The sequence below is a fragment of the Leopardus geoffroyi genome, chromosome B3, assembly GCF_018350155.1.
Source record: "Leopardus geoffroyi isolate Oge1 chromosome B3, O.geoffroyi_Oge1_pat1.0, whole genome shotgun sequence".
NCBI classification, from domain to species: domain Eukaryota; kingdom Metazoa; phylum Chordata; class Mammalia; order Carnivora; family Felidae; genus Leopardus; species Leopardus geoffroyi.
Genome location: NC_059337.1, coordinates 146,117,322 through 146,142,536, shown reverse-complemented (window position 1 = coordinate 146,142,536; position 25,215 = coordinate 146,117,322). Strand labels below are relative to the sequence as shown.

The following is a 25,215-nucleotide window of genomic DNA, read 5'->3' as shown; positions in this document are numbered from 1 at the left end:
AGTTCACTTCTCTCCTCGCTGGAGAGCCCCCCGCGGGCGTTTCCGGAGTCCTCCCCCGACGCCCGACCCGGCCTGTTCTCTGTCGTGTCTTGAGTGGCACGAAAGCTGATCGTGTGGTTCTCAGACGCAAGTCGCCCGTCACAGCCCCTTCCCCCTGCAGCCGCTCGAGCTGTCTTTGTGGTCGTTAGGGCTAATCAGCTCGGGCCACACATTCTTCCCTCGAGGAGCCCGGTTCTCTGACAGCTGGGGGGGGGGGAGCCACAGCCGCCCGGGCCCCCCGCCCCCGCCCGGCCTGCAGGGACGCGCCTCCGTTGCCTGGGAGACGGAGGGGGCCCCTGCCACAGGATGTGGGGCAGAAAGCCAGGGCTCGGGGTCGACACGGTGACGGTCGGTCGGAGCAGCCGGGGCGGGGGTCACCGCGGAGGTCGCTGGGTCTCCGTGCTCGGCGCCCTCAGCGCCAGCGCACGGGGGTCTCCGCGGGCCCTGCCGGCAGCGAGGCCCTCGCCAGCAAGGCTGCCTCTGGGCGTTGGTGGGGGCCTCGGGCCAGGCCCGAGTCCCGGGACCCAGGGAGGGGAGTCCACAGTCGGTCACGGGCCAGGCGCTCGAATGCCGTTAGAGAGAAATCCAGCTCCCGTGGGCCCTAGACTTCTCGTGGGACCGCGTTCTTCAGAGGAGACCCCGAGCCAAGGACGCAGGGCAAACGATTTCTTAAGAAGCCAGTGCTCCCGGAGACGGGGAGGCAGGCCGTGGCCGGGGAGCACAGCCCAGCCCCGCCTGAGCCCGAAGGAGCCCCAGGGGTGAGCGGTACCGTCTCCGGGTTCACCTCCCAGGGCTCCCACGCCCCAGGGCCCCCAGGTTCAAGGACCGAACACCACTGGTGCCTCATCCCATTGGCCACGGAGGCGGTAAAGGTGGGGGAGGCTTGGTGGAGAGTGTGCGTCTAGGGTGGGCGACACTCTGAGCCCCACCTGCGGACCCCACGGGCTGCGCCCCCATCGCGTGTGAGCCCTGCACACCTGCAGCCTTGCCCCCAGCGCCCCGGCTCGGATTCCCTTCTGCTCTTTGCCTCCTGGCCGATGCCCATCCATTTCACAAAGCACTGGGGTCGAGTGGCACCCTCGATTCACGAGTGCGTGTGGCAAGGCCGGTTCCTGGTTCAGTTTGAACAGTGGTCGTAGGACCTTAGCTGACACAGAATCCCCGGCTCCTCCTTCTGTCCCTGAGGAGGGTGTGGGCCTGGTGTCGCGCTCTCCCAGGGCTCAGCCCGCGGGTCCCGCCCTCTGCCTTGGGCGCCTCAGTGTCGTGGCTGAGGCCACACTGGCCGTGGCGTCCCGCGATTTCTTCCCCATTTTCTTTTCTTTTCTGCCATTTTCCTTTAATCCCCCGAACTCTGTTCTTTTCGGTCGTGTTTCCCTCGCTCCGTCCGAGCCCACCCGCGTCCGGCTGTGTCTCAGTGCCGTCTCCCCACTCTGGCCCCACCCGGCCGGCGTCTTGGGGCCCTTCTTTCTCCTCCACCTGTTTCCTGAGCCTGTTCTCCGTTTCTTCTTGTCTGATCGCTTCTTATCTAAGCCCGCGCTGGCTTCTGCGGTTCCTGATTTTAAGCAACAAGATGAACCGTTGGTGTGCCCTCTTCAGGGTCCCTCCCCGAGTGTCTGTGATGCACCCCCCCTTCTGTGTTTGCTTCCTTTCTCAGGCAGTATTTTTCATGGGTCCTTGTTTGTTTTTGTGTGAAGGGAGTCCTCCCTCAACCAGCCATGTGCAGAGTTGAGGGCAGTGGGTCTGGGACAAAGCACCCCTACCCCGGGCAGGGGCTCCATCAGTGCCCGTGACCTGATGGCCCTGGCGGGTCTGCCTCGGGCCCCAGAGGGCCTGCGGCTGCCGTGTTTCCTGTTGTCCAGGAAGATAGAACTCTCACCTCCAGGGAGGAAAAAGGGAGACAACTTTGTTAGAAGTTCACTTTAACACGACCAGACCGGTTCTGTTGGGTGGGTTTTCGTGGCCTGCCTCGTTCTATTTGCCGGAACGAAAACAATAACCAGGAAAATACGAACCCTTCTCTCCGCCGTGCTTCCCACGACGTTTGCCGCAGACACGCACGGCCTGTTCTGGGGCCTCTGTGGCAACTGTCGTGGACTGAACACGAGTGCCGCCCCCGATCCATATGTCGGAGGCCCAGCCCCCGGGGTGGGGGGAGCGGGAGGTGGTTAGGGTGAGGGGTCCAGTGTGTGGGACCCCACGGTGGGCTCAGCGTCCTTATAAGGAGAAGGCGGGACCAGAGCTCTGTCTGCCATGTGAGGACAGGGAGACGCGGCCACCGTGGACGAGCCAGGAAGTCCCCCCCAGGCAGCGGGTGGGCCAGCAGCTTCCTCTTGGACACCCAGCCTCCAGATCTGTTAGAAATGAGTGCTGACGGGGCGCCCGGGTGGCTCAGTCGGTTGAGCATCTGACTTCGGCTCAGGTCACCATCTCGCGGTTCGTGGGTTCGAGCCCGGCGTCGGGCTCTGTGCTGACAGCTCGGGGCCTGGGGCCTGCTTCGGATTCTGTCTCCTTCTCTCTCTGCCCCTCTCCCGCTCAGGCTCTGTCTCTCTCTCTCAAAAGTAAATAAACACTAAGCAATTTTTAGGAAGGAATGTTGCTGCCGAGCCCCCGTCTGCGCTACTCTGGTGTAGCGGCCCGTCCTGGCCAGCGCTCACGCTCAGCCCTTAGTCCTTCAACGCCACCCTGGCGCACGGCCTGGGTGCGGTGGCCACAGAGCTCCCGGCTCCGGCCACACGGCACGGGTGGGACACGCCCGGTCCTGCCCGCCGGGAGTCCTCTGTCCTACCCTCAGCCTCCTCACTTCCCAAGACCGAGACGTCCACACCGCGGCCCCTACCAACAGCACCACATCCGTGTCCTGGGGTAAATACCGGCCGGGGCCACCTCCGCCAGGGCGCCAGCTCGCTCCCGCAGGTACGGCCCGTACTCACTACTCTTCAAGAACATTTCCGGAACCTCACCACTGCTCCCCACCCCCGCCACGGCCCCAGGCCCAGCCGCCTCCCCCGGCCAAATCAGTAGAGCCCTCACTGGGCTCCAGCCCCCCTCCTGTTCAATCAGCTCTGCCCTCGGCAGCCAGAGCGACCCTCACAGTGGAGTCCGACCCTCATGCCTCCGCACTCGGGTGTAGAATAAAATCCACATTCCTCAGAGCTTCACCGGAGCCTGCGGATCGGGCCCTGCCCGTGCCTCCAAGAGCACCGCAAAGCATCCACCACACACCGTGTCAGCCCCATGGGTCTTCTTGTGTTCAAACATGCTGAGCTCCTACCGCCCCAGGGCCTTTGCACTCGCTGTTTCCCCCGCCGGTGTCCTTCTCTAGACTTTTGCAAGCTGCCCTCCCTCTCTTCAGTCTTGTTCAACTGTCACATTCTAAGAGAGAGCTTCCCAGATCTGGAGTGGCCCCCACCACCCCCCCATTCCTGCCCTGCGTTTTTGTTCATCACGCTCAATGCCTGAAAGTCTATTCCATTCTATTCCCTTCTCTTCCTTTCCTGTCCCTCTTTTTTCCCTGTCACATTACTCTTCCCTATCTGAGCGGAGCCTGTGCACCCCCCACCTGCCTCCCCTCCACCAGGACGTCACCCCCGGCAAGCACAGCCTGTCTGCACCGGCAGCTGAATCCCGCCGGGCCAGGGAAGGTGCCCGGCACTAGCCGGAGATCTCTTGGCATTGGCGAACGAAAGGCATGTTCAGGAGGAACCATAGCTCATCTGGGCTTTGCTAAGAACGACGGAGCCCACGGCCCAGCAGAACTGCCCCAGAGGCACGGCTGACAGGAGCACGCATTGGAGACGAGGGACAGAAAAAGGGAGACCTGTTTAGATAGCGTGATACCCTGGAAACTTCCATGTGGTTCTCCGGACCTACTCACCGTTCTCCAACCTGCTCTGGACCCCCAGCGGCTGACCTGCATGGACCACGCGAGCGACCCCCTTGTCCTTGGCCGGTGTGAGGGGTGGCCCCACCCCAGCTGGACAACTGGACAACACTGAGGCAGTTTGGGCTTGAAAATCACGGACCCCGGGGGCCCTAACATACTTCCTAAGCCGCTGATTCCGAACAGTTGGTTAGCAGGCAGTTTCCGGCTAATTTGCAAATACTTCAGATGTTAATCCCATTTTTTCCACTAGGAATAAGCGAGCTTTTAAATTAGCTTTGTCTTGTGGGGTGGTGACTTTTATGCATCATTTTAGCTTTCGCACCACTTCCCGGAGTCAGTGGGGGTAACCTGGATGTAGAATTTGCCAGAAGATTTCAGAGGCCAGTGTTTCCAGGGACCCTCTAGTACACCTGCTTGGCCTTATTTTCCAGGGATGATGCCCCTTCCTCACCCGGCCAGGCATGGGGGGACAAGAGCAGCGTTGGGGGGCAGGGGGGACCACTGGCGGGTCACAGGACTGGCCTCTGGCCCTGCCCCTGCATGGCTACGGAGCATGTGACACGTGGGAATGGCCCACCGGTGACCGGACCTCACCTGTGACCTGGCCCACCCACCTTGCAAGGCTGGGAGATGCTAACTGGGGACCCGTACGGGGCCTGCTGCCTGTGGGACTCTCCTTCCCCTTTGCCATCAGGAGCACAGACAGCCGAGTCCCAGGTCCCCTCCCTGCAGGGGCAAGGGGTGTGAGGTGGGCGACACTTCAGCACCTGGGGGCCTGAGGGCAGACCCCAGAGCTGGAGGTCGTGGGAGGGGTCCAGAAGGCCAACCAAGAGGCCCCAGCAGGGCTGTGCAGGGGGCGGGGGTGGGGGGAGATCTGAGAGGGAGGCCACAGAGGGGTCATGGTGAAGAGGTCTCTGGAGACCCTCCACACACACCCAGGAAGGGAAGTCTGGGTTTGGGAAGAGCCCTGGGCCCCAGACGTGCCGTCAGCCCAGCGGCCCAGAGGCTGAGGTCATACTGTGTGCTCAGGCTCAGGGCCGCTGGGGGCTGGGATCAAGAGCCCTGTCCCCCACTCCTCATCTGTACATGGACCATCACCCCTAAGGCTGCCTGGGGACCACAGTGACACCAAAGCCATCACCACACGTGGCTGGAGCCGAGCCCAGGCGGTAACTGGGGACAGAGGCGTGGCGAGGACGCACCTCCGGGCCCCGGAGCGGAGTTCCAGCTGGCGCGTTCCCTGGATGCCCGAGAGGGCCAGCCGGAGGCCGGTCCTGACAGTGGGGTCTAGACGGGACGGCCTCTCCCAGAACGTCAGGTCTTCAGGCCCAGGCACCTCCGTGGCTGCTCTGGATGCCGGCGTGGGGCGCGGAGGGCGCCCCAGGCTCCACGGAGGTGGGTCCCGCGTGCTGGCCTTCCTACCGAGCGCCCCACCTCCAAGGTGGGGACCCAGCCGGGAGGGGCGAGGGTGCCCAGATGGGCGGGGCGGCCCCCGGGCTCTTCCCACAGCAGAACAATGCCTCCCTGAGAGACAGATGCTCCCCAGCCTCGGGCCCTGCAGGCCTGGGCGCCTGCCTCCTAACACTGCCCGGCAGGATGTGGGCTCCATTAACTCCGCGGCCGTCACCCAGTGGGGTCAGCGAGGGCTGGAGAGCCAGGCTAGGCCGGCTGTGGGCTGTCACAGGTCCCACAGGTCAACCGAGGTGGCTGTGAGGTTGATGGGGGCGGGGCACCTAAGACCCCAGCCCCTCTCTGGCGCCACACCTCTGGGAGCCACGCCCCCTGGCCGCACCCTTCCCACCCCAGCTCCTGCTGCCCACCCAGACTCCCCGCCGGGCTTCCGGTGTCCACGTCACGCAGGCCAGGAGCCGGAGAGTCTGGTGAAGGCCACCTTGGCCGGGGGTCACAGCATCAGGGCAGAGGTGGGTCTTACTCAGATCTTCTGGCCCTGGCCCAGGCTGCGGCGTCCCCAGAGACCCCCACGGCCCAGGCTGCACCCCCAGACCACCTGGTCCTGATCGAGGCGCACTGTCTCCCCCCTTGTCGCAGCCTCCTTGCACACCCAGCATCGAACCTAGCCTCTCCTCAGGAACCCCCCAACACCCCCAGGGGCTTTGCACGGCTTCTCCTGCTGCCTAGAGACTTCTCTGGCCGCAGGCCTTGCTGGAGCCACTTGCTGTCGGAGGCCCTCCCGCCTCCCTCCCCGCTCAGGTTCCTCCACCACACCCCAGGCCCCCAGCCCTTCCCGTCAGAGCACGTCTGCAAGAAACTTTGCCCGCTTTCCCCTTTAGACCGTGACCACCTCCCCTTCTGCTGCGGCCCGGGCGCCCAAAGGAACACGGGGGGACCGTGGGGCACGGACCGCCCTTCCCCAACGGGACCCTGCTGCCAGGTGTGGGCAGGAGGGGAGGGGAGAGGAGCCTGGGCCCGGCTGGGGCACCACGGCGGGCAGGGGAGGGGAGGAGCAGGTGGCTGAGAAGTCATCCCAGGCACGGGGAGAGATAGGACCCTGCGTGAGACCGGGGTCCGGGCCCCTGGCACCTGTTCCATTGTCCTGTTGAATTTGGCTGACAGAACCCAAATCCAGAGGTAGAATTATGAAGAATCTCAAGCTGCCGTCTCCTGTCCAAGCGTGGGACCCCGCCGCATGCCCGTGAGGGTGGCCCTGCTCAGGCATGTCGGTGAGCGGGCCACACGTGGTCCCCCTTCGGGCCCTCGCCTGGCCCTGGCTGTGGCCCAGCCGCCTGCCTCCCGACAGGCCCCCGGCTACTTTTCGGTCATCTCTGGTTGCTCTTAAACCTTCTGGATGGTTCCAGGAAGTCGCTCTGTGGGCGGACGGATGCCACAGACAGGCCTGTGCCAGCTGACGGGCCCGCACCCCGTTCCCTCGGCTCCCGTCACAACAGCAAAACGCTCAAGAACAGCCTGCCGTTGACAAAGAGGTTCTTGTGAGAACGGCCAGTGCGTCATGTGCGCTAAAGCCCTCAAGCTGTTCCTGCCGCAGTGAGCGTGCACGGTGGCGCCTTTCCCTGGGAGGGGGGCCGGCCAGAGGCTCCCGTGAAGGCAGGGGGCTCGACAGGGGGGCAAAGCCGCCCTGAGCGTTGCCGCGGTGCCGGCCCTGAAGATGACCCCACGCAGCCCCCGTGCCGTGCCCTCCGCTGGGTCAGGCCTCATCAGGCAGGCATCCTGGGCTCCTCTCCCGCTCACTCACTCGGACACAGCAGCCGCCTCTGGGGACCCAGACTCGGAGAGTGTTAGAAACACAGGCGCAGGATGTCCCGGAAGTTTCCAGAAACCACAGCCTTGACCCAACTGCAACGTGTTGAGTGCTCCTGGGTGCCAATGCGGTCCTCCTGCCCCCGGCGGCTGTGCCCCCGCCCCCTTTGGAGGAGGGGGTGGATGGGGGTCTGAAGGAGCCCAGGCCACAGGGCTGGCGAGGGGCAGCCGGGATGTGTGGAAGGGAGGGTCCCTTCAACCATCACCAGTCCCCCAGTGCAAGGCTGCAGCAGCGGAGTCAGGCTCTCCAAGTCCTGGAAACAGTCCGCCCCGAACCCCAGCTGGCCCACCCCAGAGGAGATCCCCAAGGGCTTCTGACCTCTGGCCCGAGCCTCCCTTTCAGGGCGAGGTGTCTGCTCATACAGAACTTTCCAGAAAAAGACCGCAAAGCCCGAGCCTCCCTTTCAGGGCGAGGTGTCCGCTCATACAGAACTTTCCAGAAAAAGACCGCAAAGCCTGAGCCTCCCTTTCAGGGCGAGGTGTCTGCTCATACAGAACTTTCCAGAAAAAGACTGCAAAGCCTGAGCCTCCCTTTCAGGGCGAGGTGTCTGCTCATACAGAACTTTCCAGAAAAAGACCGCAAAGCCTGAGCCTCCCTTTCAGGGCGAGGTGTCTGCTCATACAGAACTTTCCAGAAAAAGACTGCAAAGCTCCGTGGTGGCCACGACCGTCCACACGAGCTCCTGAGGGCCGCCAGAGTCCCCTCTTCCCACAAAGCTCCTGGAGGTGGGCTCATGGCCCAGGGCCCACATAGGCTTCTGGAATGTGGCGCAGGGGCCCCGACAGACCCAGCCAGGGCCAAGGACACCAGGCCCCACCACAGCTCTGAGGACGCAGTGCCTGAGCGGCCCGGTATCGGGGGTGAGCCCTCGGATGGGGGTCTTGGGTAGACTGCTGCCCTTGGGCTGGGTGTCAGGCCCGGTATGAGATACAGGGGGCGGTCTGCTGGCCTCTGCTCGCATGTGGCTGCTAGTGGCCTGTCTCCCATGGAGCAGAGCCGGCCAGGAGCCTGTCCCGGCCCGGCCCTGCCCGGGTGTGGGCGGCCTTGCAGGCAGGTGACCCCAGGTGAGCGCCAGCAGCCATCCCCAGCAGGGACTGCCTCGCGCCTGGACGGCGGCAAGCCTGCTTGTCGCTAATTTATTGCAAATTGTTTGGGAAAGCCGGTTTAATTAAAATCTAAATGAGCCTCCCAGGAGGGCCCGCTCCCCCAGCCCCAGTGGCATTAATGAGGAGAGACGGGCGTTTCTGGACTGGCGTGGCTTTCATGTTTTTGTCATCCGAAGCCCCCGAGATAATACAATTTATTCATGGAATTCACACTCCAGTGGTGTGAGTAAATGGTGGGCTGGGGTACATAGAGAATGTCGTGCAATCCCAAAGCAGAAGCGAGCAGTGATTCAGGGACGGCTCTTCCCGTCGTAAATTGGGGCGCCGGGGAGGTGCTGAGGGGGAGGCAGGGGCCCCCTGGGCAGCGGGTCGGGGCGCGGCCGCTTTCTGGAGGTGCCCAATAACACCCCGGGAAAGCATTCTTCTGGCTTGTCTCGGGAGGACACCGATGGACCGAGAAGCAAGGTGTCCTTCAGCGGCCCAGGCCACGCCAGGGCCAGAAATAGCCCACGGGCAGGTGCCCTCCCCGGCCAGGCGGGGGGCCTCGCCGTGTGCCCCCCTTCTCTGGCGCCTCGGTTTCCCCATCTGCCGTGGGAGGTGCCTGGACCAGCGATCCTGCAGGGCCTGTCTCCCTCCGAGCGTCTGTGTTCTGTGAAGCAGACTGGCAAGTACCCAGCACCGTAGGGCGGGATGTGCTGGCTTGGGGTCCCTCCAGACCCACTGGTTCTTCCTCCACCCGGCATCCACCCAGAGCTGACGTGACCCAGGGAGCGGCTGTGTGGGGCTCTGAAGGCATACACCCCCACGTGCCAGCCACTAGCGCATAGCAGGGGACAGGCAGGTGGCACGGCCTCCAGGGCGGAGGTCAAGGAGGCCTGCTCCAGAGACAGACAGCTGGGCACAGGTCCCCAGCCCTCGTCCGCGTCTCGGCCGTCAGCCTCAGCTGTCGGCTGGGGAGAGTCACGTGGCCCCCGTTCCGGCGACCCGGACGCACTCCTGTGCAGACAGCGAGTCCGGGACGGGCCCCGTAGTGGCCCCTTCCTCATTGCCGGTGCCTGTCCCTTCCCCGGGCAGCGCCCGATCTCACGGGCCTCGCCTCGCCCACCCCCACTGCGAGCGGGTGGACGGGCGGACGGGTGCACGTGACACCCGGCAGGCTGGGGGGTCTCAACACACCCGAGGAGCTCGGCCACCCTGTTTTGTCCTGGGGCCCCGTGGGTTTAAGATCTGCAGCTGCCGAAGGGAAGAAACCCGCCATCCCGTCGCCAGCTCCAGGCTCCCGTGGGCTCCTCGGACGGCGCTGGAACAAGACGTCATCTCCAAGCGTGGCGAGGCGTGGCACCTCCGTCACCGCCTAGGGGGGCAGCCGGACCACGCGGCCCGCCCCAGCCCGCTCCCCTTCGCGGGCCTGCACCCCCCCCCCCCCGCCCCCGTCACCCGCGCCGAGGCTGCGGCTCAACACGCTTTGGCGCTTTGATCGGGGCCTCTCCAGTGTCGCGATAAATAATTGAAGCTAGACCGCGTGTGTCGAAGTAGGTGAGCCTCGTGCGGAGGGGAACGAATCCGCACAGCCTGAGCCGTCGTTCTCCGGAGACGCCGTAAAACGAGGCCGCAAGTGAGGACGGGGCCTGCCGCCCGCGCTGCCAGAGGAGGGGGGGGGGGGGCCGGAGCAGACGCCGGCCCCCTGGAAGGGCCCGAGGGCCACCTGGCAGGCGGGACGCCGCGGCTCTGCCCGTGGCTGCCTGGGGCAGAGGAGACTTACCAAGCCCACCGCTGGCTTCGCCTCCCGCCGGGGCCAAGGGCCGGGCCTCAGGACCCACCAGCCCCGTGGGGCTTCGAGCTGGCTGCCTGGCATGCAGGCGTGGCCCGAGAGCAGTGGCACCGCTGTCCTGGGACGCGGCCGTGTTTGTCCAAGCAGACGGCGCAGCGAGCGGCTTCTCCAAACGCGGTTCCAGCTGCCCGGCCAGGCTGGGGACGCGGAGAGGGCCCGGAGGCCCAGCCACAGCCTGTGAGCCGTCCTCTCTGCCTGGGCCCCGGGGACGACGCGGGCAGAGGGCCCCGCGCAGGCCAGCCGACCGGGAGCCCGGGCCGGGGCGGTGCCGGCCGGGGGCGCTGCGAGCCCGGTGGGCGGGAGCGCGTCGTTACAGACTGATTTACGCTTACTGCCACGCGCCCAGGTGCTCCTCCGCGTTAAGTACACTCACCGGTTTTTTATGCAAGGTTGAACAACTTAACGGCCTGAGCGAGTCGGATGACAAGACTTTAATTGCTATTTATCTCCCCCCGTCCCTCGGGAGAGTAATGTGCAGGCATTCGGAGAAGTTCATAAAACAGGAAAGAAAGCAATTCACAAAGTTCTGCGCATGCTCACTTCCCGAGCATAACACGGACCCCCCCCCCCGACGGGGAGGGCTGTCACCGTCTCCAGGGTCCCCAAGGCCTTGCAGGGAGCCCCCGGGGGGCAGGGAGAGGAATCCCCGAGGGCGAGGCCAGCTGACCTGGCAGGGGCGTAGCGCTGAGAATCCAACAGCCTGTCTCCGACCCCCCCAGACTCCTGGTGTCTCGTTCCCCCATCCTGGCACTGAGGGTCCACAGAACGACCAGCACGTGCCAGGCCCCGCTGCCCGCTGCCCCCGAGGACGCCGACGGCCCGCTGAGGAGTGGGTGCCGGGTGGGGGAGGGGCGGGGGCCCCGGAGCCCTGAGTGTCTCACTTCCTGGGCGGAGGGTGGGGGGGGGGGATCCCAGGGCCGCGCGATCAATACCGTCGATACTTGGCCGCGGTGAAGACGTGGGACGCCTGTCTGCGAGAGCGTTTTGTCTGGAAAAGGCATAAATTCCGGCGCGGGGGATGGGAAGGGAGGCAGAACAACAGCGATCGTCATTTGTTAGCCAAGGCCCCCACCTCGCCTTCGGGGCCGCGTGACAAACAGCTTCTTAAGAACTCCACATTCAGGAGGCCAGTGGAGATCAATCTCCTCTCCTCTCCGGCTCCCGGCTGCTCCGAGGGCTGCCTCTGCGGCTCCGTCACTCGTCACTCGGACGCGTTCAAAGGACTCAGTGAGGTTAGACTTTCCCGTTTAGAAATCGCTCAGGACGGCAGGTTCCCCAGAAGAGCCTCCCAGCTGACACCTCTCATTAGCCGCCTCCAGGAGGGCCTCCGGGCCCAAGTGGAGGAGGACAGAGGAGGACGCTGTGGGGGGCGCTGCTTCAGAGAGGGCGGGGGGGGGGGGCCGGCTGGGGTGCTGACCCCCCCTGAGGCAAAGTCGGCCTGACCTTCGGGCCTGTGGCTGTGCTCTGGGCACAGACCTCGGGGACGGACGAGTTTGTACAAACGTGGAGACTGAGTCTGCAGAGGGCCTCGGGAGCTCAGGACCTCCCCCCCAGCACCCCCCAGATCCTACCCCCCACCACCCGGGAGCCTTTGCTCTGCAGCCGGGCCTGGTGCTGGCCCCGCACGGTCCGTGGAGGATGGGAGCGCCAGCCGCCTAAAGAGAGACAGGAACCAGGCTCAGACCTCACAGGCTCCCACAGACGTGCCTACATGTGCACACGCATACACGCACAGGTACACGTGTGCACGCACGTGCCGACCACACACACTCGCAGGCACAGATGTACACGCAACCTCGCACCCCCACGCGTACCATGCACCCCCACGCGTACCATGCACCCCCACGCGTGTGCACAAGCACGCACAGACAGCCTCACACGTGCAGGGTATGTGCACACAGCCCTGTACACACGAGCACCGGGAGCAGAATCAGGCAGGCGGGACTGGGGCCCACGAAGGGTGACCCGGCCAGCAGAGGCTGACAAAAGCAGGGAGGGACGAGCTCCGTGTGACATCATGTCTCAGGGCGGGCGGCTCCTCACGCAGCCTGGACCTGCCCCGGGAAGGGGGGGGCAGGGCACGCCTGGAGAGGGAGCTGCTTGGCCAAGGTCTGGGGTAGGACCCAGGGCGTGCGGGCGGGAGGCCAGGCTGGCAGGATGCACGCAGCTGGTTACCAGCCGCAGCTGGGCCAACGGCTGGCGGGGGGGGGGGGGGGACGGCCTCTCTCAAAGGCCAGCCACCGCCGCCCCCGGCCCAGCCTGGCCCCTTGAACAGGATGCCAATGAGAGGGGAGGGGAGAGGCCCCTGGCGGGGGATGGGCCGAGCCGCAGATGAAAGGCCTTTGAGGATGGGGGAGGGTGTCGCACTCGGCAAAGGAAATATTGAAATGAAATCATTTCCCAGGGTTGGGGGAACTTTCCGGCCTAATTAAATAGCCCAGACTCTCGCGGCCTGCTGTCAGAGAGACGCGCCCGGGGGAGGGAGGGAGCAGATGCCGCCCTTGGAAGAGGGGGATTAGCAGGCTGCCTTCCTTTGATGCCCCCCCACCCCCACCCCGGCTCCCAGGGGCGGAGGGAGCAGCCATCGCACACTAATTAGGGCCGAGCCTGCCACCGCCTGTCCTTAGGCACAAATCCATATTCACGTGCTGGGGCGGCGAGGCCCCTCTCACTCTTGGGCCACCAGCTCCACGGCCACCGGCCCCTCACGCCTGTCTACAGAGGAAGACATGGCTGGTGGCCCGAGGGGGCAAGAGGAGAGGTCAGCACAGGCTCGGGAGGAGCGGCCTGAGGGCCTGGGAGCTGAGTGCTCGCCCCTCTGGCTCTGCCCGCCCTCCCCACCCCAGCCTGCGCCTGGCCCCAGGGTGGAGAGGGCAGGCTTGCGGTTCTTGGCTTCTTGCGGGCGGACAGCGCCCTTGACTTAGGCCTGGAAGTTAGGGCTGAGTTCCCCGCGAGTCAGGGAGGCAGAAGGAAGGGATTGGCAGACCCAGTGTGAGCGTGGAGAGGGGCACGCCTGGTCACCGTGAGCGGTGGCCTGCGGAGTGAGGCAGGGGTGCAGAGAGCAAAGAAGCCCCTCCCCCGGCCTCTGACACCAGAGCCCTGACCCCAGACTTCTCCCCTGGGAGAAGCCAGGGAGCCAGGACCCCACAAGCCGGCTCTGAGAGCAGAGGCCGCGGCAGGGCAGAGAACAACCCTTCCTGCCCCGTGGAGGAGACGAGGGCTGGGACGTGGGCACCGTGGCTGCACGCAGCCCCCCTGCCTCAGCCCCTCATCTCCCTGTGGCTCCGAGAGCCAGGGAGCCCCGGAACCCCAAACCTGCCGTTCCCAGACCTCCAATGCCAGAGGCGCCCTGAGGCCTGAGGCCCCAGCTGGTCCTGTGTAATCGGCACGCAGAGGCACAGGGGTGAGGCCATTGGCCCAAGGTGGCACCACTGGGCCCTGAGGCTAGCCCCCGACCCCCCACGCGGGAGCCAGAGCCCCTGGGCCCCTGTCACGGCCTCCGGCATGACCGCCAACCCCTCCCTCTGAGAGAGCTGTGTGAACGAGCTCCTCCTCCCCTCCCCTCGGACCGTGAACCTGGCAATGGGCCGCCACGTGCCCAGACCGCGTCCTGGGGGTGGGGGGACACTGCAGGGCCGGGCACAGGCACCCCGCACCCAGCGGGCATTTCATGGTCCCCACACGCGTGGCGAGGCTCCTGGGGACGGGTCCCAGGCGTCCGTCTGGGGTCATCTCACCCGTTCGAAGGGTCTCCTTCAGCATCTATGTTGGTGAAAAATTCGCGTTTTCTTTTATCTGAAAATGTCTTTCACTTTTATTCTCAAAGAATAGTTTTTCTGTTCATAGGATTTTTTTTTTCCTTTTAGTTAAAGGACATTAAAAATATCTCCCGCTGCCTCCGGCTCTGTCACGAGAAGCGAGCATTTACCCAAATTATCGCTCCCCCGAGTGCCGTGTCGCTTCTGGGCAGCTGCTTCCAAAAGTTTCTCTTTGTCCTGCTCTCCGGCTGTAACGGGCTTTGACATCATTTCCCTGACTTGGACTGACCGGGGTTTCCTGAGCTCGTGAAATCGGTGTCTTCCGTCAAATTCAGGCAATTTTCAACCACAATTTCCTTAAAAATAATTAAAATGTAGGGGCTCCTGGTGGCTCAGTCGGTTAAGCGTCCGACTTCGGCTGAGGTCACGATCTCGCGGTCCGTGAGTTCGAGCCCCACGTCGGGCTCTGTGCTGACGGCTCGGAGCCTGGAGCCCGCTTCGGATTCTGTGTCTCCCTGTCTCCCCGCCCCTCCCCCCTTCACTCTGTATCTCTCTCTCTCAAAAACAAACATTAAATTTTTTTTTTAATTAAAATGTAAACATTTCTGCTCTCTGTTCCCTCCTTTCTGAGCACACGAATATCACACGTGTCAGATTTATTCCACGGGTCTTGGAAATACTGTTTTTTATTGGGTCCCCCCCCCCTTTTTTTCCCCTCTTCTTCAAATTAGACAATTTCTGTCGCTCTCTCTTGAAGTTCGCTAACTCTTTCCTTTGCTGTTTCCATTCTGGTATTGAGCCCATCCCATGAACTTCCATTTTGGATTTACATTTTTCAGTTCTAGAATTTCCACTTAGCTCTTTCTATCAATTTCTATTTCTACCACAATACCCAATCTTTTTATTTGTTATGAACATATTTTCCTTTATTTCATTGGCCACAGTCGTTACAACAGCTTTGAAATCCTTCTCTGCTCAGTTCAACGTCTTAGTCACCTTGGGGTTAGTCTTTATGATTGTCTTTTTTTTTTTTTTGAGAACGAGCCACATTTTCTCCTTTCCTCTTACCCCGAAATTTTGGATTGCATCCTGGGTTTTGTAGACATTCCGCTGTGGGGCCTCCGGACCGAAGTGCATTGGTATTCATTATCTTAACAGGCAATTCATCTGGGGGGATTCAAACTAGAAGATGTCCCTCTAGGGTGGATCCCACATGGCCGTGGCTGGGCTACTTGGGGTCCGCCCTGCCCCAGTGTGGTTCAAGAGCCGTCCGGAGACAACACGGGGGTTTACACACACGTCTTCGGACCCACCCCTTTCTGGGATTGTCTCTTACCTTTCTGTGGTCGAGGCTGCCTTAAAACTCAGTTCTCTGGTTTTCAAGCCGTGAATACTGCACACTTTTTGTTGGACTTTGGACGACGTTTGTGACCTGCGTGGTGTGAACTCGGGGCTGCCCTCAGGCCAGAAGCTGTTAAAATGGGACCGTTCCTCAGTTCTGGTCCTTTCTCCTAAAGGCTGACTCCTGCCTGTCGTTCTCCCGTGAGTTCAGCTACTCGCTCTAGTATCTGTTTGGTCCAGTGTTTATATTTGTTGCCTCTGGAAGAGTCGGCCTGATAGGAACTTACCGGCTGCTACCAGAGTCAGAGCTCTGAGGCTTAAGTCTAGGCTCCCGATCGAGCCCAGCAGCCTTCCCCCAGGGCTAATCTAGTCCTCCTACTGAGATCCCGGCCCTTCTGGAGTCTCTCTGAATGCCTTGCGTGTTGCTGAGACGGAATCGTGTCTCCCACAACATCTGGAGGTTGAAGCCCCCGTGTGGCTGGACCTGGGGAGTTTTCAGGAGCTTAAATGAGGGCGTAAGGGTGGGGCCCTGATCCTACAGGATGGTGACCTTACAGAAGTGGAGAGCGGTTCTCTCCCCACCTGCCACGTGAGGACCCAGTGAGAAGGCGTCTGCAAGCGGGAGGAGCCCTCAGCCGAGCCCGACCACACCAGCACCCGGAGGTGGGGCTCCCGGCCCCCAGAGCTACGAGGAGCAGAGGTCCATCGTCTAAGCCACGCGGTCTGCGGCGTTTCGTTCCGGCAGCCCAAGCCGGTTAATGCCGGCGTCGGGAAGGTTTTCCCCCTCCGGCTGCTCGGAACTCACACGTGTCCGGAGAGATTTCTAGAGCTGTTCCGTGGACAGCCCCTCCTCTGTGGCCCTCTTCCCCACAACACCCCAGCCTCTCAGCCTCCCCAGCCCCAGTCCGTGCCTCCTCACCTCGGCGGACGGCTTCCCAGCGGAAAATGGGGCTCCCCTCCCGCCTCCCCCCCCCCCCCCCCCCGCCAGGGGCCCTGCGCTGCCCGGTGCCCAATGTCTGTAAACCCCTCGCTTTATGCCCTTTGGTTGGTTTGCGGTTGTTCATGGCAAAGTCCCTTCGGCTTCACCGAACCCCGAGCGTGACGCGCACACCCACGGAACACGGACACGATGTCAGGTGACTCGCGCAGGTAGCGCACAGACAGCGCCCGCTGGTGGCCGGAACCCGCCCGGAAAAGGACACACCCCCCCGCACGCCGCAGGCGCCCCGTGTCCCGGCTTCGAAGGCGGGCGCTGTGTTCACTCCCAGCACCACCGACCGGTGTCCGTGGCTTTGACGTTCATGGAATGGGGTCCTTGCGTCCGGCCTCTCACCCGCTCTGTTGCTGAACTTCCAACATGCTGCTGCATCGAGCGAGGTAGCCGCTGGCATGAGTGGCCTTCTGCTGGACGGGTGCCCGGCCTGGGCGCGTGCTCACCCCACCGCGGGCTTTGTGGTTACTTCCGGACTTTAGCCATTGAAAACTGCTGGAAACATTCTCATACGTGTCTTTTGGTAGAAACACGTGTGCGCTTCTGTTGGGTCCATACCCAAGGTCGTAGAATTTTCCCAAAGCTTCCCAGCACGTCACAGTCCTCCTCGCCAACGCTCAGCCCTTCCTCCCTTTCCTGGCGTCCGTTCGGGGGAGGTGACGTCACGTGACGTCAGGACCGCCTCTCCCCGAGAACCAGGAAAATCGAGCAATTCCCTTTTCACGTCCTTAGAGGACATTCGGGCACCCCTCTTGCGAAATGCCAGTTTAAATAGTTGGCTTGGTTTTTTTATTATTATTATTATTTTAATGTTTATTTATTTTTGAGACAGAGAGAGACAGAGCTTGAGTGGGGGAGGGACAGAGAGAGAGAGGGAGACACAGAATCCGAAGCAGCTCCAGGCTCTGAGCTGTCAGCACAGAGCCCGATGCGGGGCTCGAACCCACGAGCCGCGAGATCATGACCTGAGCTGAAGTCGGACGCTTAACCGACTGAGCCGCCCAGGCGCCCCAATAGTTGGCTTGTTTTTTCGTCCATTTGCTCACCCCTTTTTAAAATCGTTTGAGGGTTTTATCCGGTTGTAAATCTTTTGTCAAACGTGTATCGCAAATATCCCCCTGACTGATGTCTCTTAATTGTAATGTGGCCCAATTGATCCGTTACCTCCTTTATAGGTAGCGCTGTTTTGGTCCTGTTCAAATTTTCTTTTTGAGTCTTAAATCACGTCCACGTTGAGAGGATTCTGAATTACGATTCCTCCTTGCAACGTACCTCCTGTCCTTTGTTCTAGCAGCAAAGTGACAGGCAGACCTTTTATTTCTTCATATAAATCATTGATAAGAACGTTCGACAGCCCAGGACTGATGTCAGAGTCCTGCGGGAGCCGGCTGGAGCCCTCCCTCCAGGGTGACACGGGGCCGTTAGCTAACTCCCTTTGTCTCTAATTCCCTGTAACAGACAAAATGCACCTAACAGTTCATCTGGGATGTACTTACCATTTCATCCTCAAGGATAACACAGCACATTTGGCAAATGCCGTGGAAATCACGACAATAACGGGCCCTCATCCGCCGGGCCAAGGACCATGACAAGAAAAGAAAATGAGGTTAGTCTCACACGATCGCCTCTTGGAGAACCCATGCAGTCAGAGGGCAGATCGAAGGGGGGCTTCCCAGCGACCTGAAGCTGGCTGGATTCTCCCCTCTTCTCTGGGACTAAATGTGCTCTGAGCTCTGATATTTTAAGAAACTGGCAGGGCCCTTCCAACCACAGAGCGGTCCCCTGACTGCGGAGGCCGGTTGCCTAGTAACCACCTCTGATGATGTCATCACCTCCAGCAGAGCCCGGTACGAGACCCAGGCAGTGAGGGTCCCCGGGAGGGTCTGCCCCCGTGGAAAGGAAGGAAAGGGTCACTGTGGATGCCAGCACAGGCCAGGGGGAGCTCCTGGGGGGGGGGGGGGAGGCAGGGTGTGATCTAGGCTCAGGGCTGCGTCAGCCCCAGCAGAGGCTCCGGGACACGGCCAGGAGGTAGGTGTGTGAGGGGTCATGTGGGTGGGGTGGGAGGAGGGGCCGCCGCCCTAAAGTCTGGAAGAACGGAAGGGGGCCCCCAGGAGAGAACCCCCCCATCTGGTAAAGGAGAGATTCCCCCAAACAACAGAGCAGGCGACACCGAGCACCCCAGCTCGCTGGGACAGGCCCGAGGACCCCTGTGGCCCCGGGCCTGTTGTTAGAGTCTCCATCGCTCCCGAGGGCCCAGGGCGGGCCCTGAAGACGTGGTCTCTGTACCATGAGCGCCAAGCTTGGGGCTCCAAGTCCCACCGCCTCCGGGGTCCTGTGGCAGCTCTGAACAGGGCCTATCCCAGTCCTAATGGGCCCACGGGGAGAGAAACAGGTCACAGAGCTGCAGACGTGTCTGAGGGCCGGTCTCCGAGGCTGCAGACAGAAGGGCGCGGGCGGATGTGACCAGCAGCCCAGTCCACGGCGCCTCAGACAGACATCCAGGCCCCGGGCGGCGTGGCAGACCGCGGGAAGGGGTCAGACAGGAGACCCCTCGTGAGCAGGGCTGGACCCTGAAGCCCCATCCTGCGGGACTGGGAGCGGGGCGGCGGATCAGAGAGGGCCCCGGGCTCAAAATCATGCAAATAATCCAATTACTCCAGGCAATTTACTGATCCGGCAAATCGAAGGGGAATAATGGACATAAGTAAAGCCACGTCCCGCTTCCTAAGGGCTTCGCCTCCTGCTTCCCCACGCCCCTGGCTCCTTCCAGGCTCCCCCTGCACCCGTCCCCCGTCCTGCGAGGGGGACCCAGGCTCCCCCTGCACCCCGTCCCCCGTCCTGCGAGGGGGACCTCCTATCACCCCTGCTGAGCTGTGCCCACTTGTGTCACGTTACCCTGAGGCCTGAGTCTGCAGCCTGGCCCCCCCACCCTTCCTGAGCCCTCTCGCAGACACGCTGACCCGGGCCCTCCATCCACACACCCTCCTCTCTGCCAGCCGGTGTCCTTCACATTTAGGGGGTGCGGCAGGCTGGTTCGTGACCCCTGTCACCTGTCACCTGTCAACGTAGGGCCGTCCATGGCGAAGTGAACCCTGGCTCAGTGTGGTCACAGGGCAGGAGGGGTGAGGACAGACGTGGCCGCTGGCTCTGCGGACGGACGGTGGGCCTCGGGCCAAGGATGCCTCCAGGAGCTGGAAAAGGTGTGGAAATGACTCCCCGGGGCCCTACCAGCGAGGCAGACCCTGACCTCCAGACCGCAAGGCAGTCACGGGCTGTGGCTCCAGGGCAGAAAGTTTGCAACAACTCCTCACAGTTGCTGCAGGGACCTCGTACGGGACCAGCCGCCGTCCCTGCAGGACGCCTCCCCCCCACCCCCCCACCCCGCCAGCCCCCTGGCCCGCCGCCCTCCCCGGGGCTCCCTGCAGGGCCCGCCCGCGCCCCAACTCAGGACTCAGCTGGAGGACGGACGAAGAGAGGAGCGGCCGCGTCACGGCTCCCCGCTCAGGCCTTAACTGACAGCAGGAAAACACACATTTGCTGTGGTGACCTGTGCGGAGTTAGACGCTTGTGTTATTTTAATTAAGGCTTGTGACGGATGAATCTCAATAAAGCAGCTGTTCTGGACGATGCAGGTGTATAAATAAAGAAAACATTAGGAGGGGTGCCGGGCTCCCAGAGCTGCCGCGGACGTGTCGGCAACAAACCCTCAGAGGAAAGGGATCCATCCTGGCTGTCCGCAGGTGCGAGGGATCTAGGCCCAGGTGAGGATGGGAGCCCAGGGGAAGATGGGAGCCCAGGGGAGGACAGGGGCCCAGGGGAGGACGGTGACCAGGTGAGGACGGGGCCCAGGTGAGGATGGGGCCCAGGGGAGGACGGGAGCCCAGGTGAGGACGGGGGCCCAGGGGAGGATGGGGCCCAGGGGAGGACAGGGGCCCAGGGGAGGACGGGGGCCCCAGGGGAGGACGGGGGCCCCAGGGGAGGACGGGGGCCCCAGGGGAGGACGGGGGTCCAGGTGGGGACGGGGCCCAGGGGGCGACGGGGCCCAGGAGAGGATGGGGCCCAGGGGAGGACGGGGGCCCGGGGGAGGACGGGGGCCCGGGGGCGGACGGGAGCCCAGGTGAGGACGGGGGACCAGGTGAGGACGGGGACCAGGGGAGGACGGGGCCCAGGGGAGGACGGGGCCCAGGGGAGGACGGGGGCCCCAGGGGAGGATGGGGGCCCAGGGGAGGATGGGGGCCCAGGGGGGGACGGGGCCCAGGGGAGGACGGGAGCCCAGGGGAGGATGGGGCCCAGGGGAGGACGGGAGCCCAGGGGAGGATGAGGACCAGGGGAGGATGGGGCCCAGGGGAGGACGGGGGCCCCAGGGGAGGACGGGGGCCCCAGGGGAGGATGGGGCCCAGGGGGGGACGGGGCCCAGGGGAGGACAGGGGCCCAGGGGAGGATGGGGACCAGGGGAGGATGGGGCCCAGGGGAGGACAGGGACCAGGTGAGGACGGGGCCCAGGGGAGGATGGCGCCCAGGGGAGGACGGGGGCCCCAGGGGAGGACGGGGGTCCAGGGGAGGACGGGGGCCCGGGGGAGGACGGGGGCCCGGGGGCGGACGGGGGCCCGGGGGCAGACGGGAGCCCAGGTGAGGACGGGGGACCAGGTGAGGACGGGGACCAGGGGAGGACGGGGACCAGGGGAGGACGGGGCCCAGGGGAGGACGGGGGCCCCAGGGGAGGACGGGGGCCCAGGGGAGGATGGGGCCCAGGGGGGGACGGGGCCCAGGAGAGGATGGGGCCCAGGGGAGGACGGGGGCCCGGGGGCGGATGGGAGCCCGGGGGCGGATGGGAGCCCAGGTGAGGATGGGGCCCAGGTGAGGACGGGGCCCAGGGGGGGACAGGGCCCAGGGGGGGACGGGAGCCCAGGTGAGGACGGGGGCCCAGGGGAGGACGGGGCCCAGGGGAGGATGGGGGCCCAGGGGAGGACGAGGACCAGGGGAGGACGGGGCCCAGGGAGGACGGGGGCCCAGGGGGGGACGGGGCCCAGGGGAGGACGGGGGCCCAGGGGAGGATGGGGCCCAGGGGAGGATGGGGCCCAGGGGAGGATTGGGGCCCCAGGGGAGGACGGGGGCCCCAGGGGAGGATGGGGCCCAGGAGGGGACGGGGCCCAGGGGAGGATGGGAGCCCAGGGGAGGACGGGGACCAGGGGAGGATGGGGGCCCAGGGGAGGATGGGGCCCAGGGGGGACGGGAGCCCAGGTGAGGACGGGGACCAGGTGAGGACGGGAGCCCAGGGGAGGATGGGGCCCAGGGGGGACGGGGCCCAGGGGAGGATGGGGCCCAGGGGAGGACGGGGCCCAGGTGAGGATGGGGACCAGGTGAGGACAGGGCCCAGGGGAAGATGGGAGCCCAGGTGAGGACGGGGACCAGGTGAGGACAGGGGACCAGGGGAGGATGGGGACCAGGGGAGGATGGGGGCCCAGGGGAGGATGGGGACCAGGTGAGGATGGGGACCAGGGGAGGATGGGGCCCAGGGGAGGACGGGGGCCCCAGGGGAGGACGGGGGCCCCAGGGGAGGATGGGGCCAAGGGGGGGACGGGGCCCAGGGGAGGACGGGAGCCCAGGGGAGGACGGGGACCAGGGGAGGACGGGGGCCCAGGGGAGGATGGGGCCCAGGGGGAACGGGAGCCCAGGTGAGGACGGGGACCAGGTGAGGACGGGAGCCCAGGGGAGGATGGGGCCCAGGGGGGACGGGGCCCAGGTGAGGACGGGGACCAGGTGAGGACGGGAGCCCAGGGGAGGATGGGGCCCAGGGGGGACGGGGCCCAGGGGAGGATGGGGCCCAGGGGAGGACGGGGCCCAGGGGAAGACGGGAGCCCAGGTGAGGATGGGGACCAGGGGAGGACGGGGCCCAGGGGAGGACGGGAGCCCAGGTGAGGACAGGGGACCAGGGGAGGATGGGGCCCAGGGGAGGACGGGGGCCCCAGGGGAGGATGGGGGCCCAGGGGAGGATGGGAGCCCAGGGGAGGACGGGAGCCCAGGTGAGGACGGAGACCAGGTGAGGACGGGGCCCAGGGGAGGATGGGGCCCAGGGGAGGACGGGAGCCCAGGTGAGGATGGGGACCAGGGGAGGACGGGGCCCAGGGGAGGACGGGAGCCCAGGGGAGGACAGGGGCCCAGGGGAGGATGGGGGCCCAGGGGAGGATGGGGCCCAGGGGGGACGGGGCCCAGGTGAGGACGGGGCCCAGGTGAGGACGGGGCCCAGGTGAGGATGGGGCCCAGGGGAGGACGGGAGCCCAGGTGAGGATGGGGCCCAGGGGAGGACGGGAGCCCAGGTGAGGACAGGGGCCCAGGGGAGGATGGGGGCCCAGGGGAGGATGGGGCCCAGGGGGGACGGGGCCCAGGTGAGGACGGGAGCCCAGGTGAGGACGGGGACCAGGTGAGGATGGGGCCCAGGGGGGGACGGGGCCCAGGGGGGACGGGGCCCAGGGGAGGATGGGGGCCCCAGGGGGGGACGGGGCCCAGGTGAGGACGGGAGCCCAGGTGAGGACGGGGGCCCAGGGGAGGACGGGGCCCAGGGGAGGATGGGGCCCAGGGGAGGACGGGGCCCAGGTGAGGATCATAGCCGTGGCAGGTACGGGGGCCTGTGTGAGGATCGGGGCCGCGTGCACCATCAGGACCATGTCGGGGGTCGGGGCCGTGCCTGGAGGGGAGAGTGGGGGAGGGTGCAGGGCAGCCCGGCCTTGTCACGTGTGGCTCCGAGGCCTCAGCCCCAGCGAGAGCCCCGCTGTGGACAGGCGGAGGACGATCCGTGGGGAGGGGGGTCCCGCACGCCCAGTCCCTCTGCCCGCCCTCCCCGGGACTCCGGCCAGGCCGGCCCAGCAGAGCACCAAGCACCGAGGGGCCGTCGGATGCGCAGTAAGGTTTCCCCTGCGCCGTAAAGACGGGGTGAGAGGCTAGCAGGTGACGGGAAAGCTGAGCCCGACCCCCAGAGTCTGAGGCCGGACGGAGCACGCGCAGTTCCCAGCCCACCGTGTGCGAGGGTCGTCACCACTGTAGGCGACACGTCAGGCAGCACGACACCCACCCGATGGGGAGAGCAGCCCCCTCCCCAAGGCTGTCCTTCCCTCCTCCCTGGGATTCTTCCCAGACGTCTGGGGTGGGCAGGGCCTTGGGGAAGAAGCCAAGCCCCCCCCCCCCCCCCCCCGCCAGGATGCGCTCGCCACCTGGAGGCACAGGGGTGGAGGTGACCTGACAGAGGTAAGGGAGGGGCTCTGCCCGGGCCCTGCCCCTCCGTGGGGGGTGTCAGGGGGAGCGGGCCGACGGGGACGTGGGACGGTGCAGCCAGGCTGTGACCGAGGACATCCTGGCAGGTGACCCCTCCAGAGACAGACACGAGTGGGCACCCAAGGGAGGCGGCTGGGTGGTGGGGGGGACCCGGGAGTCCAAGCCCTGAGCCTCCCTTTCTTCCCGCTCTCTCAGACGGGCGGACCCCTGTCACCATCCCCTCCTTGCCAGTAGAGCCCACTTATATGGGGGGAACCTGTGCCCAGCTCGTGACAGGACTTACGATTGGTCCGAGCCAATCAGAGGAATCTGTCCTCTTTGCTATGGACTGGCCCAGAGTAGCCACGTGGGCTTGGTTGGACCTCGCCTAGCAGGTGCCTTGAGATTTCCCCCCAGATGAAAGAACCATACAAGAAGTCTCCTGTGCCTCACCCTTGATCCCTTCCTGCTTTGCACTGTCCCGTGAGGATGTGATGTCTGGAGCTGCGGCAGCTAGCTTGTGGCCATGAGGTGACAAGCCACAAGACAGTCCTCGATGGCATCATTGCCTCCTTCTCAACGCTGGCACCCCACCCACCTACAGACTTCTTTCAGGAAGGTATCAGTTTCCTTTTGCTGCTGGAAAAAATGTACCACCAACTTGTTAACTTGAAACCACAGGAGTTTTTCTCTTGCATTCCTGGGAGCCAGGAATCGGAAACCGTTTCTCCAGGCTGAGAGCAAGGTGTCGACAGGGCTGCGCTCCTCCGGAGGCTCCCCTCTTCCCTCCCTGGTGGCCGCCTCACCCTGGTCTCTGTCTTCTGTCCTCATCAGATCCCCCCCTGCCTCCCTCCTGTAGAACAGAAGGGGTCACATCTCCGGCCCGCCTGAGGAATCCAGGGCCATCGCCCCATTTCAAGATCCTTGATTAAATCCCACCTGCAAAGTCCCTTCTTCCCCGTAAGATCCCACCCACAGGTCCCAGGGGTGGGGACCCGGTCCTCTCTGGGACGTGTCTCCAGCAGCTGTGGTGATGGAGCGAGTTGCTCTGCTGGGCAGAATGGGGCGTATGAGGAGCAAGGGAAAGAAAACACGGGAAATAACATCCTGTGAAGGAAGAGAGTGGGACCCGAGGGTCCCTAAGACCCGCTCTTGGACTTGTGGGTGACCGACCAGCCGCGAGGTCATGGTGCCGGGAGGGCGGCCCTCGCACGGGCGCCCTACCTGGGGGCCGTGTCCTCTGTGGCCTCCCGCCCCCGGCCTCCCGCCCCCGCCCTCTGCTGTCGGTTTGCGGCCCTTCCCAGCGCAGGGAGGCTCAGGGAGGGGCTCGTGCAGATGGATGGACGGACAGACAGACAGCCGTCCATCCGCGCAGGGAAAGCCCTCCGGCCGCCCTCGGCCGTCTCCCCGCGCTTCCTCGCCAGTGTCCCCAACGCCACCGAGAGCAGCTTCGCGGGCCGTCATTGATTGCCTCCTGCCCGTTAACTGTGAAAATAATGATTTGCAAAATTGGGCGGAAGTTATACTAAGCAGCTGGGTGGTCACATGTGACGCTGTCACTGTTTCTCTGACAACTCGACACCTCTCTTGTTGAGCTCACGCCCCGTGTCATGGGACACGTAATACTTTTGTCACAAGCCATGTAACTTGGGGTCTTGCTTGAATTCCCCTCGACCTGCAAACCTCACTTGAGGGACTGGGGCCGGACACGCGGTCACGCGTCTGCGAAGATCGACCCCGG

General features: G+C 64.4%; 2 long non-coding RNA genes across 3 annotated transcripts; one reads left to right on the top strand and one right to left on the bottom strand.

Annotated features, from left to right (window-relative positions):
* The first annotated feature begins 393 nt into the window (after window positions 1-393).
* Window positions 394-19,850, top strand: LOC123582144. Of its 2 annotated transcripts, XR_006704232.1 has the most exons (3): window positions 394-797; window positions 17,738-17,832; window positions 19,296-19,850. It is a non-coding gene; the product is annotated as an uncharacterized LOC123582144 (long non-coding RNA). The 2 variants fall into 2 exon arrangements; XR_006704231.1 differs by lacking the exons at window positions 394-797; window positions 17,738-17,832 and adding an exon at window positions 18,090-18,254.
* LOC123582145 lies at window positions 10,553-14,241 on the bottom strand. Its single transcript, XR_006704233.1, has 2 exons — window positions 11,209-14,241; window positions 10,553-11,124 (listed from the first exon to the last, which is right to left on the bottom strand). It is a non-coding gene; the product is annotated as an uncharacterized LOC123582145 (long non-coding RNA).
* Window positions 19,851-25,215: the final 5,365 nt, after the last annotated feature.